Below are 20,751 nucleotides of genomic sequence, written 5' to 3' on the forward strand. Positions count from 1 at the left end.
TTTCGAAATAACTTTCAACGATATACCATATAATGTCATTCAAAGTAGATTTTCAGGTGATTTTGACCCGCATCCAATTTTCTTTGGGTCGGATCTGTATTACCTTCATTTAGTTTAATTAACAACATGCAATATGTAATAAATTTCGATAAGAAAATCAACTTACCCATCTTGAACTAAATGGAACATATTAGAATCAAAGCAAGAAACCAGTATACTGGTTTCTTGGTTCTTCTTTTATAAAAATCATTTAAATATTTCAATTCATAATAATTAAACGAAAGTATCATTAAATGAAAGAAAAATCAAATGATTATTCGAAAGTAAATGTAAATTAATGAAGTAAGTGTTCGAAATGTCCAACATTTTGTAAAATGCACTTTACGGTTCTGGAACCCATACTTCTTATACATTTGCTTGTTTGGTCTCCTTGAATACCTTCCAAAACATTCTCAATTTTCTCGCGAGGTATCACTATTGTTGTATTTGTCATTTGAATCGTTGAAACAAATTACAGAATCGAACTTTATTTTGAGATCATTACGATATAATTTTTGCAAGGCTTGGTATTCAAATTTAAAATCATTGTTTTCGAGTCTCTTGACTATTTTATTACCAGCAGTTTTTGAAAAATTCCATTCACTGGCCACAGTTCTCGATTTTTTTCCTGGGTTCGATTGAATTTGGGTCAGAACATTGATATCGTTAATAGACTTGTTTTTTCTTACATACACACCATTAAATTTGGATGAGGGTCAAAATCACCTGAAAATCAGCTTTGAATGACATTGTATGATATATCGTTGAATTCATCGTTAAAAGTTATTCCGAAGAATGTCATAAAATCTGCAGGTCCGTATTGAAGAAAACGAGGTTGAGGGTGGCCCAGAGAGTACGAAACGTTGGATACGAAATCTGATTACGTCAAATTGAGGATAATTTACTGTCGAATAAAAAATTCTTGTAACATTTTTGATAATATTTGAAATGTAGTGGGAAAAAAAGAAAAATCAAAATGACATAATTTACTTTTCTTATGATATCTCAATAACCGGCCCTGATAATCACGATTTGTTTGAACTGCTTGATAATGCTTCTATGCATGCAACTTTTTCTCCATTCGACCGACCTTCTAACTCTTATGGTTTAAAAGTTACCAATACAATCTCATTAAAAAAGTGGCCACCCTGTATAATTAAAAAGTGTTTAATTAGTACAATCTCAAGCAAAGTCAATCAGAAGATGGCAATTGGCCAGGTTATCGAATTAATCTCCTAGATGATTGATAAAATAAGCGTGCAAGCATATAAGCCAATTTATGGACGCCTAAAAGTGCACACTAGGTAATACAGGACGTTTCAAATTAATTTTTCAAAAGCAAATAGTCAAAAGACATAAAATTTGAATTCCTACTGGAAAAGTTATAATTTGTTTATGAAATACAATGTTTACCATTTTTACCCAGAAAATGATATTTCTCATATGACCGTCATTACAGTAGCCGAACTAAAACTTTTCGATAATATTCTGGTCTATTTGAAAAATGTAGCTGGAATTTTATTAACAAATTAAAGTGGCAGAATATATCATATTTATAGATATTCATTTCACGTAACAGAATCTTTTTTTTATCACCTCTATGTTAAGCTAGCAAAACCTATAGAAGCCTTATCATGTAATCAAACAGTGCTTGGAGGTTTCTCAATATTGAGAAATTTTATTTTTTCAAATTTTGTTATTATTTATAGTGGTTTAATTTGGGTTCCCATTTTAAAATAGTTGATATTTTGGTTCTTTGATAGAATATATTTTAATAAATAAAAATGCTTTTTGCGAGGTTCCTTCTCATTTCATCACTACTCAATGTCTAAAATCAAGTACCTTGATAGAATTTAAGTACTTGATAAATAAATACTTGACTTGACTAGACATTGATTTGATTTGAAATCAAGCCAATTCAAGTAACTTGAATATCAAGTCAAGCCGTGAATCTCTACTCTACCCTTGGACGACCACAATATAGATATATAGACATATAGATACAGTTAAGTGGTCTCCAATTATCGTATGAATTAACGAGCTCTTAAAAGCTTCTTACTTTACATAGACAATAGTCTACTCATTTTTTTCAAATAGCAGATAACCACTTTGCCTCTTCATCAGGAGCTATTCGATGTACAGTGTACACTGATATATTCAATGTACGTGTAAGAACATCTGTGGCCGAAAACCGCTTTCCGGGCAGCGCCACGCATCTTCGTGCCATCCCTCGCAATCTCCCAACTAATGCGTCGGCAATAAATAAGCGTCGCAAAGGCAAAATCCAAGTCCAGAATTGAGTGAGAGTCCATAATATTCCCTGTGAGGGTCTCCGCCACCGACCCAACATCGTATACTGAGTGCTTATCTGACGAGCCTGAGTTAATCCAAAGATTAACGATAGTCCCAAAATTACAATTGCAAACTCCCCCTCGTCTCCCTTATCATGGTCGGGGAGGGTTGCCGGTCTTTTTTTACCTTGACCGCGGAAGCCGAAGGCGTTGTGGAGGGTTTGGGGCTACCGACTATAAGTACGCCAATTAATTATGAGAGGGGTCCTATACGGAAATTGTTTCTGTATAAGAACTAAATTGGCGATTACGCAGAACAGATTAGAAATGCGGTTTTTCATGGATTTTATATTGAAAATAATTTTAATATCACGTTCCGCCCGCCGATGAAACCATACTACATACATTCTTTCATGTAAAAAAAAACTCTCAGACGTTTCCTTGAAAAGTTGCACGCTTCAAAAATAAAGAGTTGGTGCAATGCAGTTTTCAGAGCATGTTTCACTAATGAAAATTCTACGTTTAACTTTTCCAAGTTTTCGGTGATGATTATTGTGTGAAATTTTTCAATTGAGAATAACGATTCATTCCAAAAAAAAGTTCTCTTGCATTGTATGTACAGGATGGGCAGATAAGCGAGGTAAGTGGCTCTATCTCAGGATCCACTCATCGTAGAGACTTGCGATCAAAATTTTTACGACTAAACTGTACAAGAAAACAAACTGGAAATTGTTTTGAAGTTCCTTCTTCTGCCGCTAGGTGGCTAAATAGCTATCGTCGAGTAGAAAAATGAATTTCACTCGAAAATGTTCTATATAAAGTTGAAGAAAAATTTTTATAATAATTATAATAATAATTAATATAATTTTTATAAATTAACACTCTTAGAACAACTAGAGAATTTAAAAAACAAGAATGACGAACACCTCCTCAACGATATTAAAGATTTTCCCACTGTTAATTTATTTAAGATGATCCAACCTCTAACAATATAGACTTTTCCGCCTGCCTCTGTATTCGCTTTCATGAATCTGAAGGTCACCTAATACACGGAATCATGAAAACATAAAACATATTCCAATCTAAAACTGTCAATATTGGTTTTCATAGAAAGAAGTACAATTTAATATTTATCTTTTGACACCTAGATATATGTTTATACTTGGAAACACTTTTATGAAAAGTACTTATTTCTTTGACGGTGAGTTTATAATAAATCCTTTTATTTATATCAGACATTATCAATGTAAGAAATTTGTAAAAATTGTGTGTCAAGTTATCATGTTGTGATTTTATTTTTACATCTTATTTTCAGTTGACCTGATGATGGCCTAGTGCCGAAATCGATTGTCTTAGAATACAATTATATAAATAAGTGTGTCTTCCATTTTCTTTCCTAATTCATCACCAGACACACTCATGGAGTTTTTCGTTAAGAAAATTGAAGAAAAAATATCATCATTGTAATTCTTGAAAAATTCTCTATCTTTTTGAATTGTCACTCTCGATTTTACGACATCGAATAAGGATAGGCGAAAGTGAGAAATCTGACTGATTGAAATGCCTGTAACTTCAGTTTGGCTGAATATTTTTGAGCAAATTAGATCTCGTCTGAGAGATAATATTTTGTTCATTGAGGACCAAATATACTCATGATAAATTTGTTTTGATTGTTTTCGATAGGTGGCGCTAAGTTAGAAGTTCATTGTTTTGTTCATTAACTCCGAAATTTCAAATGTAATGATAGGATTTTCTCAACCGAAACAAAAGTTCCATCAAATTTGCATAAAAAAAACCTGAAGGTCGCAAAGCGATAATTTCAGGCGTTCTGAAGTTATGGCCGAAAGAAGATATTCTTCAACTGATGCACTGAAAACCCAAATTGTGTCTTTAGGTTCTGACAAAAACAGAAATCCCATCAAATTTTTATGAAAAAACCAGAAGGTCGCAAAGCGATAGCTTCAGGCGTTCTGGAGTTATGGTCGAAAGAAGACACAATTTAGTTTTTCAGTGCATCAGTTGAAGAATATCTTTTTTCGGCCATAACTCCAGAACGCCTGAAGCTATCGCTTTTCGACCTATTGGTTTTTTAATACAAATTTGATGAGATATCTGTTTCTGTCAGAACTTAAAGATATTATCTCTCAGACGAGATCTAATTCGCTCAAAAATGTTGAGCCAAACTTAGCCAAAGTTACAGGCATTTCAATCAGTCAGATTTCTCCCTTTCACCTACCCTTATTTGATGTCGTAAAATGGAAAATGACAATTCAAAAAGATAGAAAATTTTTCAAGGATTACAGTGATGATATTTTTTCTTCAACTTCATATAGAACATTTTTGAGTGAAATTCATTTTTCTACTCGACGATAGGTATTAAGCCCTCTAGCGATAGAGGTAGGAACTTCAAAATAATTTCCAGTGTGTTATCTTGTATACTTTAGTGGTTTAGTCTCTACGATAAGTGGATCCTGAGATATAGCCACTTACCTCGCTTATTTGCCCACCCTGTACACAAATCCATTTGTAAATTCGGTAAGATTATCAAATTTTCTATATATCGAATCAAAAATCTAAGAGATGGCAGTCACATTTTTTTAATGCTAGGTATCAATAAACTTGGACAAACGGTAGGACTCATGCCTGCCACTCACGAAGCGTTTTTTCGAGCGTTTGGTAGCAGGCGTTCAAGAGATTCCAGTCGGGCAGTCAAGTTTATTCTCTGATTTACAGTCGTGGGGTCGTGTCCCGAGCTGCCCGACTGTAAAATTATCGAAACGCTCGAACCTGGGCGCATCGTGAGTGGCCGCCTTTACGCAGATGACGATGCAGCTTTAGTGTCGGGCAAAACGGAAGATAGAGCGACAAGAAGACTCCAAAAACAAGTGGACAATCTCGTGAAATGGTACCACAAATGGCGAACTAATATCAATGATGCCGAGGGCCAGGCAATCATGTTCACATATAAAAGAAAGATAACTAAACCCGAAACAAAAATTAGGATCAAAAACCAAGAAATAAAATGGCAAACCAGCTTCAAGTATCTTGGGATAATAATGGATGAAGACTTGACTTTTAACAATCACATGAAAAAGAAGGAAGAAAGGCAAAGAGAATAAAAAATCATTTATATCTGTTATTTAAATGAAAAAGCACACTTGATAAATCACTGAAAGTTATTATAGAATACATAAATCAATCAGTAGACCTACTATGACATATTGATGAGAGTGGCTCATCTTTAGAAGAAGAAATTGAAATTACTAGAAACAATAATAATAATAATAATAATATTTTATTTAATCCTTTAAGACACTACATGGTGTATAGGACAGGTCACAATAAGAAAACTAAACAACTAAGAAGTCACATAAATACTCATTTACAGAATAGAAACCTTTTTTTAAGAGGAGGTTCTTGATTTCTTTTTTGAACAATTTTAAATTCAAAGACTTCACAGATGGTGGCAAATGATTGTATAACTTAATAATAATAATAATAAGTTTATTTACCATAAACTACATACATCCACAGAGTCATTTCGACTGTACGTGGTAGGAATTCGTTTACAGGTTGCAAACTTAAAACTAAATGATCTATTCTGACAAAACATCACTTTGTGTAAAAAAAAAAAAACAAGATTTTCTATTTAAGTCGTAATCGGTTTAGAAAGTCACAATCGGTATAAAAAGTCATAATCGGTTCAACAAGTCGCAATTGGTGTAATAAAAAGTCACAATCAGTACATAAGGTCACAATCGGAACAAAACATTGAAAAAATTACATACTGCTCAGGTTAATGATTCCGTGAATAGTTTTTTTATCTGTATTCAATATCCATTGTTTAGCACTTTTTTTGAATTTCACATAGTTCTTAATTAACATGAGTTCTCCCGGAATGAGATCCATCAATCTTGGGGCAATATGTGCGTAGTACCGCTGCCCAATTTTTTTTTTGCTCCTAGGCCTGCCATATCTATTTTCTCCTCTTGTGTTGTAGTGATGCTGTAATGTATCCATGGGAAGTTTTTTCTTGTATATATCGCATACAATTTTGAGAGTGTATATTTGCCGGGCGTCCAAAACTTTTGACAATTCATATATCAGGTGGCTGGGGTAAGTAATTTCTTCTTGATACATTATTTTCAAAATGCGTTTCTGCAATATGTTGACTTTTTTCAGTTGATTATCATAGAGCCCACCCCATCCCAAAATTCCATATGATATTTGCGAGCTCACCAAACCATCGTATAATATATGCAAGTTTTTTCTGTCCTCCACATATCTTGTAACATATTTAAATCTATACAGCAATCCTCTCAGTTTTCTGTTTATATATTTCACGTGCTCATCCCACTTCAAATGTCGGTCTATAACAATGCCGAGATATTTTATAGAGGCTGTTTCTGGAATAGATACTGTAGATGAAATATTCAGTTCTTTGAAATTTGGTAATCCTGGGGTGTATGACGTGAACGGCAGGTATCTGGTCTTTTCTACATTTAAAGTGAGCAAATTATATTGAAGCCATTGCATAATTTCCGAAAAGTCTACCTCGCTTATGTGTTTGAGATTTTCCCAAGTTTCACCTTGATGGAATACGGCAACATCGTCAGCAAACCCAACCATTTCCCCTCTAGTCCGTAGCTCGAATAGGCTATTCACATATATCAAAAATAATAGTGGTCCAAGAACAGTTCCTTGAGGAACTCCATAAGTAACCACACGCTCTCCACTTCTATGTCCGTTAATTTCCACTATTTGTTTTCGGTTAGACAGGTAACTCTTCATCAAATTATATGCGACACCACGAAAACCATATGCATAGAGTTTATCTAAAAGTTTATCATGAGATACCGTATCAAATGCTTTCGAAAGATCTATAAAAATTCCCAAGCAAGGTTGTTGTTCATCCATACAATTATAGATCTTTCCTATCAGAGCCTTCAGCGCATCCTCTGTAGATTTACCTTCCCTAAACCCAAATTGATTTTTTGAAAGAATCTCATATTTCCCCAGAAATTTCACCATTCTTACCTTCAATATTCTTTCAACTACCTTAGCTAAGGTGCTCAGCAGTGTTATGGGTCTGTAGTTGTTCATTCTGGATTTATCTCCATTTTTATAAATCGGTCTTATAATGCCGATTTTAAGTATGTCCGGAAAGATTCCCTCAGATATATAAAGATTCACCAGATGTGACAGAGGTTGTGCAATTTCTCTTCTTATCCGTTTTAAGGTTTCTGCTCGCAATCCATCAAATCCCACTGCCTTTTTCGATTTCAACTCAGCAATTATTTTTTCCACCTCAGTAGGATCAGTCGGGGAAATGAAGAACGAATGCGACAAAAATGGTATTTCAGGAGGGATTTTTTTTGGCGATTGAATTTTCTCAGCGTAAGACCTGCCCAATGAAGTGTAGTAATTATTGAATTTCTCAGCAACATCAGTACTATCAGAGATTTCATCATCAAGAAGCTCAGCAAACTGAACATCTGGTTCGGGTTTCCTGTCATTACATAAATCTTTCACTTGGGCCCAAAGTGCCTTCGAGTCAGACTGTTCATTATGTATATATTCTTGCAAGTATTTTTTCTTTGCTCCAATTATTTCATACTTCAATCTGTTTCTGACCGATACATATTCCCGCTGAAGAGATTCATCGAGTGGTGTTCTTCTCAGCCTCATGTACAGTGAATTTTTCTTATTTATCAACTTGAGCAAAGCAGGTGTCATCCATTTCTTCCGTCCGACCTTCTTGTTATTGAATTGAATTGTCTTGGTGTTGTCTTCTATATATTTTTTTAAAATGTTAATAAATTTTATACTTCGGTACAATGGAGAGCATTCAAATTTATGAGTCCTATGTTTAGGTAATAGAAAAATTTGCGTATTTCTAGTTACATAATTATGATGACTTGATAATTTCATCCATTTGTCTTCATTTTCCTTTGCGTATAGTAAGCATTTGAAAATGTATATCGAGGGTAGGGTTAAGATTCCATTCCCAATAAAGACTGGCTTACAAGACGCTAACATATTGAGGTTGAATATTGTACGTAATACTCGTTTCTGAGCTACAAAAACTCTGGAGAAGTCGGGGCTACTTCCCCAGAGCAAAATGTTATAAGACAGATGGCTATATACCAGGCTGTAGTATACACTCATTACAGAGGACCTAGGTAAAACATTCCTAATTCTAGCGATTGCAAACACTGAACTGTTTAATTTTTTACATAACACGTCAATATGAGTAGTCCATCTTAAATTTCTGTCCACATGGATTCCAAGAAATTTAGTTGTTTCTGATGTTGTGATAGTGTTATCCCCACATTTCAAACTAAAGGTACTAACTTCATTATTTTTTATAGAGAAGTAAACGCATACAGTTTTATCAACGTTCACCATCAAATTGTTTGAGCGGCACCAGTTTACAAATTTCCACATAATACATTCACAGGTACTCCGAAGTTCCTCAGGATTCCCGCCAGAAACCACTACAGACGCATCATCAGCAAATAGCGTTATTAAGAAAGAAGCTAATTTTATAGGCAAATCATTTATAAATAATATAAATAAAAGGGGTCCTAGCACGGATCCCTGAGGAACTCCAAGACCAATATCGTGACTTTCAGAATGAGTAGATCCTACTTTAACAGTCATAGTTCTTTCATTTAGGTAACTATGCAACCAGTCCAGGAATACGCCCCTAAAGCCCAAATTATAGCACTTTTCGAGTATGAACTCGAAAGAAAGTGTATCAAAAGCCGAAGATAAGTCAAAAAATAGACCTGCCACGGACAGGTTCCTATCCAAACACTCGTAAACGGATTCGAAAAAATTTACAGCAGCTGATTGGGTTGAATGACCGCTCCTGAAACCGTGCTGAGCAGGATGGATTATGTGAAATCTATTCAGAAAACACATCATCCTGGTGAAAACTATTTTTTCGAATACTTTGGAAAACACGCTCAAAATGGATATTGGTCTATAATTCATTATGTCATTCAGATTGCTCTTTTTTAATACTGGGATCACTATGGATTTCTTAAGAACATTTGGGAACCTTCCCGTTGTGATTGAAGCATTGATGAGATATGCGAAGTATTCACTAATAATTTGGCTTGCGACCTTCAAAACTTTAGCAGATATGAAATCGATACCGACGCTTTTTTTATTTTTTAAAACTTTAATGGCATCCTCAACTTCAATTTTAGAAACAGGATTGAAAAAAAAACTACTGTTCACCAAAGGAGTCAATGTGCAAAATTGTGATAACTGATCTCCATAACGAACCATCAATTTCGAAGCAGCAATTGTGGAAAAATGTTTAGCAAAAATACTAGCTAACTGACTTGAATCGCTACACATAATCCCATTTAGATGTAAGGTGACATCATTTTGGCCACCACTTGATCTCCCAGTAAGATTATTTACAATATTCCAAACCGTCTTATTTTTATTTAGGGAAGAATCAATAGTTGAACTGTATAACTTATATTTCGAGGTCTTTATTAGTGCCTTATGTTGATGTTTGGCCTTTTTGTAATTATTATATGTCAGAGAGGAACCAATATGCCTATGCAGCCAATGAAGATTTGACAAGTTGCATTTACTTTGAACTATCTCAGGTGATATCCATCTTTTCACTGGACTGGCCGACGATAGTTTACATATAGGACAGGATTGTTCAAAATAGTATTGAATATTATCTACAAATGCTTCAAAGCACCTATCAATATCACTATAATAATAAAGATCAGCAAAATTGCATTTAGACAGAGAGGCCTCAAATTTATCTAAATTATCCTGACTAACATTTCTGAATGAGTACGTTTCTAACTTTTTTTTGTTTTCCGGTTTGAAATCTACCTCAAGTAATATTGCTTTATGATCACTAAGATGGGGTTCGAATACCTCAACTCTATAGTTATTTGAATAGACATCAGTAAATATGTAATCCACTTTTGAAATACTAGTATGACCATTTATGTTAGTGAACTCTCTAGTAGCATGCTGAGACGTCACCTTCAAACCGAAACAATCTAGTACATCTTTCAATAATTTAAAATTTTTACAATTACCTTTTAAATAATCTATGTTCAAATCTCCACATAGAAAAATATGATCAACGTTTACAAAACATGACTGTAGTGCAGAAAATAGTCTATCAAGAAACAGTTCCAAGTTACCATTACACGGTCGATAAACACTAATGATACCTAGACGAATGCCTCGATCCGAAATCACAACACCACAAATCTCGACGTGCATTTCCACGGAGAACCTTGAAACTTTCAATTTATTGAATTTTAAATTTTCTTTAATATATAAAACACATCCACCATGTTCCCTGGAGGTGCGACAAAAGCAATCTGCTCGATCATAGCCCTCAATAACCATGGAAACAATACCATCCTCACAACACCAATGCTCGGCTATACTTAATACATCAGTATTTGTTTCTACTAATAATAACTCTAATTCATCCAGTTTGTTAGTAATACACTGGGTATTCAGCTGCATTATTCTTAAAGATTCATTACTAACACCAGAAATCAATCCTCTCGATCCCGATTCATCCCTCTTCGGAGGAAAAAATGATGTACTGTGACTTTATTTGGCCAATTGGAACCATTGAGAGCTTTGTCATATTCAGTACTGGGAATGAGCACTTTGAAAGAAGAATACGAATCAGGGTATCGGGAAGCCAATTTTTCACATTTGACATTGGAGAACTTGTTTTTTAGAAAATTCTGTAATTCTTCTATGGTTGTGTCCGGTTTCAGATTTGAGACATGAAGCGCTTTGAACTTTTCTAGGCCCTCCACGCCCCCATCACTAGAACCGGTTCCTACAACTAGTGTTTTCCTTGGTTTGCGGCTCTTATTTCTCACCACTTTCCATTCCGAACTTGAATTTTGGTCATCACGGGGAGCAGATTTACTTATTTCCTTTATACTATTATTTGATATCTGTACTTTTTCAATAGCCTGACCAACTTCAGTGAGAGTGAATTTCTTCAGGGGCTTAGATTTTACCCTTAAAGGAGCGGCAGTTGAATATTCCGCAACGCATTTTTCTTCTTTCGTAGAATGTGGCTGAAGAGCATCTGTTGCAGCTGATATGGATGTTACAGGTGAATGGGAATCTCCGGAATTCCCCTTACTCACAACACCCGAAATATGTTTCTTATCAGGCCTGATGTTGACAAATTTTTTGTTGAGTTCGTCGATTTCATGCTGCTTGTTTTTAATCTGAATTTCAAGAGATTCGACTTTGTAGGTAAGCAGGGAATTTTTATCCATCAAAAGATTGTTTTTAGATTCCAGCTCATAGATAATTCTGAGTAGAAGATCGTGATGAGTAGATTCCATATTTATGCCTCTAGGTGTTATTTCACATATAGGTGATGAGTTGCCACTCATTTTATCACCTGAAATTTGATTTGATAATTCGATATCACAGCACTTTTTCACTTTTAGACCACAACCGGGGTGAAAAGAAACAAAACAAAATCCAGAGAGAAGCACTTAATGTAGACTGGTACATACGAAACGCAGAAAGTCAGAATAAAATCAGAAACCCCACAAATAAAGGATCGTATTAAAACATTGGGAAAAAAGCATTCGTCAAAGGCAAATCACATGAAAACAAAGGCTTGACAAAAAATGCAGAACAATAAAACGACTGAAAACCGTGCTATAAAAGCAATATAAGCAAGCAACGTTTTCGCAAATTCTGCAAAAAATAAAAATCGCCCTGGAATATCAAAATCGTAGATAGCAGAGAAAAACACGAAGTTCTAAAATACACAATGAAACAGGAAACCAAGTAATTCTTCTGCAGATATCTATTGCACTTGTAGATGGAACATTTCATAAAAAATATACGATTTGACCAAGTTCAGAAAACCAATACGTATCCATCTCTGAAGAAAAATTGACCTATCTAGGCGTTCTCCGGAAAAACTCGTGATTATGGAAATATTCATCTACACTGTTTTATGTGAACCACCCAGTGTATCGATCGTAGGTAAATCTATAGGCAATATTCATAGCACGGATAATTTCGAATTTCTTCTTGCTCAATAGTTCAGTGTTGTAAAGAAGAGAAAGAAGGTCCATTTTATAGAAGTTAGTTGGCAAAGGATTTCGAACCTCCTCTAATCTATTATAGTATGAATTTATTATAGCTATAACTGAGATAATATATTACATATTGAATCGAAGTAAAGTGCTTCTCGAGGAATATAATATGTCATGAACTGGCGGTAAAATGCTCATCAAACTTCTATTTCACATACAATTTATTTTGTACAGGGTGGGCAAATAAGCGAGGTAAGCGGCTATATCTCAGGATCCACTCATCGTAGAGACTTGCGGTAAAAAATTTTACGATTAAAGTAAACAAAAAAAAACACTGGAAATTGTTTTGAACTTCATACCTCCACCGCTAGGGGGCCTAATAGCTATCGTCGAGTAGAAAAATGCATTTTACTCGAAAAATTTTCATATTAAGTTGGAAAAAAAATATCATCACTGAAAACCTTAGAAAATTCTCTATCTGTTTGAATTGTCACTTTCGATTTTGCGACATCAGGGGAAAGATAGAAATCTGACTGATTGAAATGTCTGTAACTTCAGTTTGGCTCAACATTTTTGAGCAAATTGGATCTTATTTGAGAGACAACATCTTGTTGATTAAGGAAAAAATATACTCATGATGAATTTGATTCAGCTGTTTCCGATAGGGAGCGCTAAGTCAGAAGTTCATTGTTTTGTTCATTTTTTTCTGAAATTTCAAATGTAATGATAGGATTTCCTTAACAGAAACAGAAATTCCATCAAATTTGCATGAAAAAACCTGAAGGTCGCAAAGCGATAATTTCATGCGTTCTGAAGTTATGGCCGAAAGAAGATATTCTTCAACTGATGCACTGAAAAACTAAATTGTGTCTTCTTTCGGCCATAACTTCAGAACGCCTGAAATTATCGCTTTGCGACCTTGAGGTTTTTTCATGCAAATTCAATGAAATTTTTGTTTCTGTTAAGAAAATTCTATCATTACATTTGAAATTTCAGAGAAAAATGACCAAAACAATGAACTTCTGACTTAGCGCTCCCTATCGAAAGCAGCTGAATCAAATTCATCATGAGTATATTTTTCCTTAATCAACAAGATGTTGTCTCTCAAATAAGATCTAATTTGCTCAAAAATGTTGAGCCAAACTGAAGTTACAGACATTTCAATCAGTCAGATTTCTATCTTTCCCCCACCCTTATTTGATGTCGCAAAATCGAAAGTGACAATTCAAACAGATAGAGAATTTTCCAAGGTTTACAGTGATGATATTATTTTTCCAACTTAATATACAAATTTTTCGAGTAAAATGCATTTTCTACTCGACGATAGCTATTAGGCCCCCTAGCGGTGGAGGTATGAAGTTCAAAACAATTTCCAGTGTTTTCTTTTGTTTACTTTAGTCGTAAAATTTTTTACCGCGAGTCTCTACGATGAGTGGATCCTGAGATATAGCCGCTTACCTCGCTTATTTGCCCACCCTGTACATATCAAGTTGGCTCGAATCTTCCCTAATACATGTAGAAAGTGTTGAGCAACATATGAGCTTTTCTGATAATGCATTTTTCAGTCAGTGCTGAGTTCAAAATATTCATCGTCATAAAATTTGTTATTGCAATTAAATTAACTGGTATCTCGTTGATGAATCTCATATTGAATTGATGCTCAGAAAATTTAACATATATCATATATGTATTGTATTCCGAAAGTAAACACTGTATACAGGATTCTGCATCAGTGTGTTGCGCTTCCAAAGCTGCCGAACAAGACATCTCAGAAATTTCATTGGAAAGCAGGCTTTTCGTACATACTTTCATTTCTTCAGGAAATCATTCTCTGATATACAGGGTATCCCACAAAACAATTATTCAACAAAAAAATACATGGCCCTTAAATATCTCTATCATGACGAAGTTCGAAAGAAGTCGTCTATCGAATTATTTTGAGGTATTTTTTCCCAGTTGAAAGTAGTTGTCATCTTGTATTTGGAAGTTTAGTGAATTAAAATTTTCTGGCGATTGTCAACTGTGGACTGTCAACCCTAGGAGAAGTCAATTTTTTACTTTTTCGAAAAAATACCTTAACTAATTACTGAACTAATCTTTTTTTTTCAAAATGAAGCCAGAAGAAGAAAAAAGTTAAGACCAGAATAATTGAAACTGAGTTAATATTTCTACAATTGAATTATAAAATGGATTTCACGATATTGGGAATATTGGGCCACGATTTTTTTTTTTTTAAATCAAGTCAGACGAAAAAGCAAGTAGATAACAGAATGATTGAAACTGAGTTTTTGATTCAAAATTCAAATTTCAAAATGGCTATCCTTGTAAGACTATAATTTTCTAACTGGCCCATTAGCTCAGTTGGTTAGAGCGTCGTGCTAATAACGCGAAGGTCGCGGGTTCGATCCCCTCATGGGCCACGTTATTTTTTCTCAAAATGAAGTCAGACGTAGAGAAAAGTTAAGATCAGAATAATTGAAACTGAGTAAATATTTCTAAAATTGAATTCAAAAATGGGTTTCACGATATTGGGGATATTGGGCCACGAAATTTTTTTGTTAACATCAAGTCAGACGAAAAAGCAAGTAGAGAACAGAATGATTGAAACTGGGTTTTTGCTTCAAAATTCAAAATAGCCATCCCTGTAAGACCAAATTCTCTAACTGGCCCATTAGCTCAGTTGGTTAGAGCGTCGTGCTAACTCCCGGAAATTACTTGCACATTAGAGAATGCCGGTATACAATTAGCCAACGGTCTTAAACTTATCTCCATCTACAACAGACCAACCAATAACTTCGGTGAAAGCGATCTCGAAGAACTATTAAAAACTAATAAAACCATTGTTGTAGGAGATTTCAACGCTAGACACGGACTCTGGGGCTGTGTTTCAAACAATACCAACGGACTCACTCTTTTCGAATACTTAGAAAATAAACAAAACTGCATCATCCATCATCCTTCCGAACCTACGCATTATCCGCCTAACAATAATACCCCTTCAATAATTGACCTCATAGTAGCCCGAATGGTACCCAACATAAGTACCCCTGAATCATTACCTGACCTTCCCTCAGATCATAACGTAGTAACTTTCACTTTAACTAGTACCTGTAGAGTTGATATTTCCAAGAAAATCTTTGATTATTCGACCACAGATTGGAATGAATATCGAAGAATTCTTAACAATAAAATCGTCATAAACAACAATATTGACTCGATAGAGAAACTTGAGGAGGAGGTAACAAAATTCACGGAAAATTTAATTCACACCAGGAACCGAACCACTAAATTGAAGATCATTTATCCATACAAAGACGACCTCTCACCAGAAATAAAGAACCTAATTCAATTAAGAAATCGAACACGTAAACGCTGGCAGCGATATCAGAACCCTCATGATAACGACCTAAGCAAACTTTTAACATCGCGAATAAGAATCAAAATTAGCGAATATAAAAATGAAACAATGGGAAAGAAACTATCCAAATTAAATCCATCAAATGGTTCCTTGTGGAAATTCACGAAATTCTTGAAAAAGAAACCACAAGAAATACCAACTCTCTCAAGTGACTCTATCGATTACATAACAGACGAACAAAAAACGGAACTTTTGGCAGAAACCTATGAGAAGATACATGACATAGGTCCGACAAACAGCTCCGAAGATAAAAAAATCATAGAAATTGTAGAAAATTACTTAAGTAGCCATACCAGTACTAATAATGAATTGAAAAAGTTTCATACCAACCCACTAGAAATGAAAAACATTATTAACAACTTAGCAAATAACAAATCCCCAGGAATAGACGAAATTGATAACAAACTGATCAAAAACCTCACTAAAAAGGCAATCGTGCAACTCAATTATATAATCAACGCCATAATCGACTTGCAACACTGGCCGAATACATGGAAAATTGGACTAGTTGTTCCTATACATAAAAGTAGTAGCGACAAAAAATCACCACTTAATTACAGACCGATCAGTCTGTTATCAACGCTCAGTAAAATCTCCGAAAAAATCATTCTCAAAATACTAACAAAAACACTCAAACACACGGAATTGCATGATCCGTATCAATTTGGGTTCAAAGAAAAACATAGTTCCACACACCAAATCTGTAGAATAGTAATAGACATTATCAACGAATTCAACAAAAAAAAGAACACAGCCATGCTTTTTCTAGACATAGAAAAAGCATTCGACAGGGTCTGGATCCAAGGTCTTACTTACAAAATGATAAAACTCGGACTTCCATACTTTATCATCAAACTAATAAACTCATACCTTTCGAACAGAAAATACGTAGTAAAAATCGGCAATAAACTATCGTCCATCAAAAAAATTAAATCAGGTGTACCTCAAGGAAGCGTCCTTGGACCCAGACTCTTTAACCTCTACATACACGACCTTCCAGGTTTTCCAAACACAAAAATGGCGCTATTCGCAGACGACACTGCATTATACGCTCACTCCTTTCATTCGGCAATAGCGAACAGATTGCTACAATATAATATCGACAAACTAACCGAATTTTACAAAACCTGGAAGATCAGAGTAAATGAGAAAAAAACCGAACAGATCGTGTTTAGCCGAAAACTAAACGACAACAAAATCTCAATTCCTCTTAAACTTAACAACCATCCAATCACAGTTAAGAATACGGTTAAATATCTGGGCATGGAACTAGATAGACGACTTAATTTTCACAAACACATTGAAAAAACTTTAATAAAAGCCAACGGGGCAATCAGAATCCTGTATCCTCTAATGTGCAAGAATAGCCGTATGAATCAAAAAAATAAAAAATTAATATACACCTCCTTAATAAGACCAATAATAACGTATGCGGCACCGGCCTGGTGTCACTTGAAATCATGGCCGACACGACCGTTACAAATTTTTCAAAACAGAATGCTGAGGCTTATCACTAACAAGGATAGATACACAAGAATCACAGATTTGCACGAATTAGCAGGTATTGAAACAATAAAAAATCACATAGATAGAATTTCCGCGAACTTTTACGAAAAAACGAGATACGTGAGCGATCCCGTTAACAAAATAACTTTGACTAGAAAGAACTCGAAAAACGCCAATGAAAAACATGCCCTTCCCTACGAGCATTTACCCATATTCAATAGAAAACACATTAGCTACAAAAATAGCTAACATGTAGCTAATTACTACTGTTATTGCTACTGTAATTATTGTTGTTTTTGTTGTTGTTATTGTTGATGTTATTTTTTATATCTCATTTTATATATTGTTGATACTGCTTAAGCCCAGGATACTGGGAAACAATGAAAACAGGTTTTTCTCTACATTTTCCTGTGAATACTATGAACTTTAGTGCTAACTTAACACATAAAAAAAAACAAAACCTCTGAATATCTAAAGGCGTCCAGCCAAAATATTATTATTATTGTAGGTAAATCATGTATAGATAGGAACTACTAAAATATCAAACAACAAATGATGTAAACCATTATAACATGTACATATTAAAATATAATAAAGACTATAAAAGCAAAAGCAAGCAAGCGTCGTGCTAATTGTTGGAAATGGATTGATTTTATTGTTTCGATTATTACCTTTAAAAAATATGATATGTTTTTGTTACTATAGAGATGTTATGTTATAACGATATTGAAAATAAAATAATTCTTGGAAAGCTGTCACGAAGTATTTTTAAACGAAGTTTTTCAAGGAATAAGTGTATATACAACATTTGGCGACCGTGAAAATGGAGAGTTTTAAGAAAGAACGGGAAATAATTAGAAAACACTTCATGAAAACGTGTGCAGAGATTGACCTAAAAATAAACGACAAGGAACGGAACAAAGACGACGTGTTATCCCTTTTAAGACAATTAGAAGACAAGGGTGACAGATTATTCGCCGCAGATAAAAACATCAGAGGTATTATACTTACTGATGGAGCAAAAGATGAAGATTTAGAAGAGGAGTTTGACAAGGTAGAATTCTACCGAGAAGAGCTCATAAGACAAAGATCCAAATATGAAGTTATGTATAAGAAAGATACGCGACAAGAAGAACTACCATTCAGATCTGAGCAAATCGAGGAACACCCTGAATCCTACCTTGGGTTCAAACCTTTACCAGAGGACGGAGCTCCAAACAAGGACTTAGATGATTTATTGGCATCCTTTGGATTAGGTCGGAGTGCCAGAAAAAGTAAAAAGATCAAAAAGAGGATAGACGTAAATCCTGGTTTAGATCTTTCAATGATTCCAGAGAGTATGAAGGGCGTCGTTTCAAATTTAGGACTGAGCACTGAGATCATCGAAGATCCATCTAGAGAAAAAACTGACTCTTTGAATACTACTGTTGTGACTTCGAATAATGAAAGGATGGATGATATTTACGAAAATGGAAATGTAACACCTGTAGATATAAAAGAAAAAGATGTCCTGAATAATGAAAATGGTATATTGGTAGAATTACCTTCCGAAGAAAATTTGACGCTATCTGCTCACTTGGAAGAAATTCCGAAAACAAACCATACTCTCGTGAGCAATCCTGAATTATTGGGATTGGATGAAATCATCAACGCAACAAACAACTTGGTCGATGACAATGACACAAATGAATTATTAATTGATAATGAATCTCAAAGAAATGATGTGACGATAAACATTACAAACATTGAGACCACCACAAAAGGAACATCGACCAGCGTCGTTTTCAACCCAACTGACCAAAAAATAGTGGAGAGGGAAAAGGAACAATTGGAAAAGTTAGTAGAGCTGATAAAGACACTCAAAGCGATTAATGGTTCTGCAACTGAGAAAGATTTCGAAAATGTTGAATTAGAAACCCTGAAAGAGTTCACCAAAGTACTGAATGAATCCCAGAGGACTTCTGTTGGTGAACAGATCGATAATGAAATAAATCCACTCAATAACTTTGACAATATTGCAAAACTGAATCTCAAGAGGCAGGAAGCCACCACCGTAGGATCAGCTTCTACAGAAGATATCACAGAATCTAAAATAGAGCCCCTTCTTTTAGAAGAATCCTTTGGAAAGTTACCTGAGGTAGAAACTGAAACATCGACACCAAAATTGAAGAATGTAGAAGATGAAGTGACAAATTTAGAGGGAAGCCGAAGGAATAGAGAGGAAGAGAAGAAAATCAAAATTACGAGAAGAGGACGTGTGGTGAAACCACCTGATCGTTATGGTTATCAATAATTTTGCGGGGGGAGAATGTTGGAAATGGATTGATTTTATTGTTTCGATTATTACCTTTAAAAAATATGATATGTTTTTGTTACTATAGAGATGTTATGTTATAACGATATTGAAAATAAAATAATTCTTGGAAAGCTGTCACGAAGTATTTTTAAACAAAGTTTTTCAAGGAATAAGTGTAGATACAACACTAATAACGCGAAGCTCGCGGGTTCGATCCCCTCATGGGCCACGATATTTTTTTCTCAAAATGAAGCCAGACGAAGAAAAATGTGGAGACCAGAATAATTGAAACTGAGTTAATATTTCTAAAATTGAATTCAAAAATGGGTTTCACGATATTGGGGATATTGGGCCACTAAATTTTTTTGTTAAAATCAAGTCAGACGAAAAAGCAAGTAGAGAACAGAATGATTGAAACTGTTGTTTTGTTTCGGACTGGATGTCTGATCGTCTATGCGATGGTACCTTAAGGGTTAATATTGGAGATGATGTATTCTCTGAGCAGTTTTAAGTTCTTTCTGGGGTTGGTCAAGGTTCACCCCTTTCTACGCTTCTATTCCTTTGTTTCATAAATGATATAGGAAAATATATAAGAGGAAGTCTATTTCTATTATTCGCCGACGATCTCAAATTGTTCAGGGTCATTAGAAGTATACATGATTGTCTTTCATTACAAGAAGATCTTAACAATGTTGAAAGGTGGTGTTCGGACAACGAAATGAATTTCAATATCGGTAAATGTAGTGTAATGAGATTTTACAGAATTAAGTCACCTATCCAGTATGATTATATGCTAAATAGTGTCAAACTGAGTTCAAGCCTAATTGTTAAAGATCTAGGAATTCACCTCGATCATAAACTGAATTTTATCTAGCATATTTTCATTATACCTCAGAAAGCTATGAGGATGCTAGGGTTCATTAAAAGAACACTCAAAGATTTTAATAATATCTCTGCCATGAAAATTGTTTATTACACAAACGTCCGAAGTATACTGGAATACTCATCTGTGGTCTGGTCACCCTATTATGAAGTGCACAAAAATAATATTGAATGCGTACAACGTAAATTTTTAAGATGGGTCGCTTACAAAATGAATATTCCCAAGATCTC

At 34.6% G+C, this 20,751-nt stretch overlaps 1 protein-coding gene and 1 non-coding gene across 4 annotated transcripts in view; both read left to right on the plus strand.

Annotated features, from left to right (window-relative positions):
* The window catches only part of LOC123671355 (nephrin), a 494,576-nt gene that overhangs the window by 336,539 nt on the left and 137,286 nt on the right, over positions 1–20,751 (plus strand). The gene's annotated exons all lie outside the window — the stretch shown is intronic.
* Trnai-aau lies at positions 14,765–14,838 on the plus strand. The gene has a single exon. It is a non-coding gene; the product is annotated as a tRNA-Ile (tRNA).

The sequence above is a fragment of the Harmonia axyridis genome, chromosome 1, assembly GCF_914767665.1.
Source record: "Harmonia axyridis chromosome 1, icHarAxyr1.1, whole genome shotgun sequence".
NCBI classification, from domain to species: domain Eukaryota; kingdom Metazoa; phylum Arthropoda; class Insecta; order Coleoptera; family Coccinellidae; genus Harmonia; species Harmonia axyridis.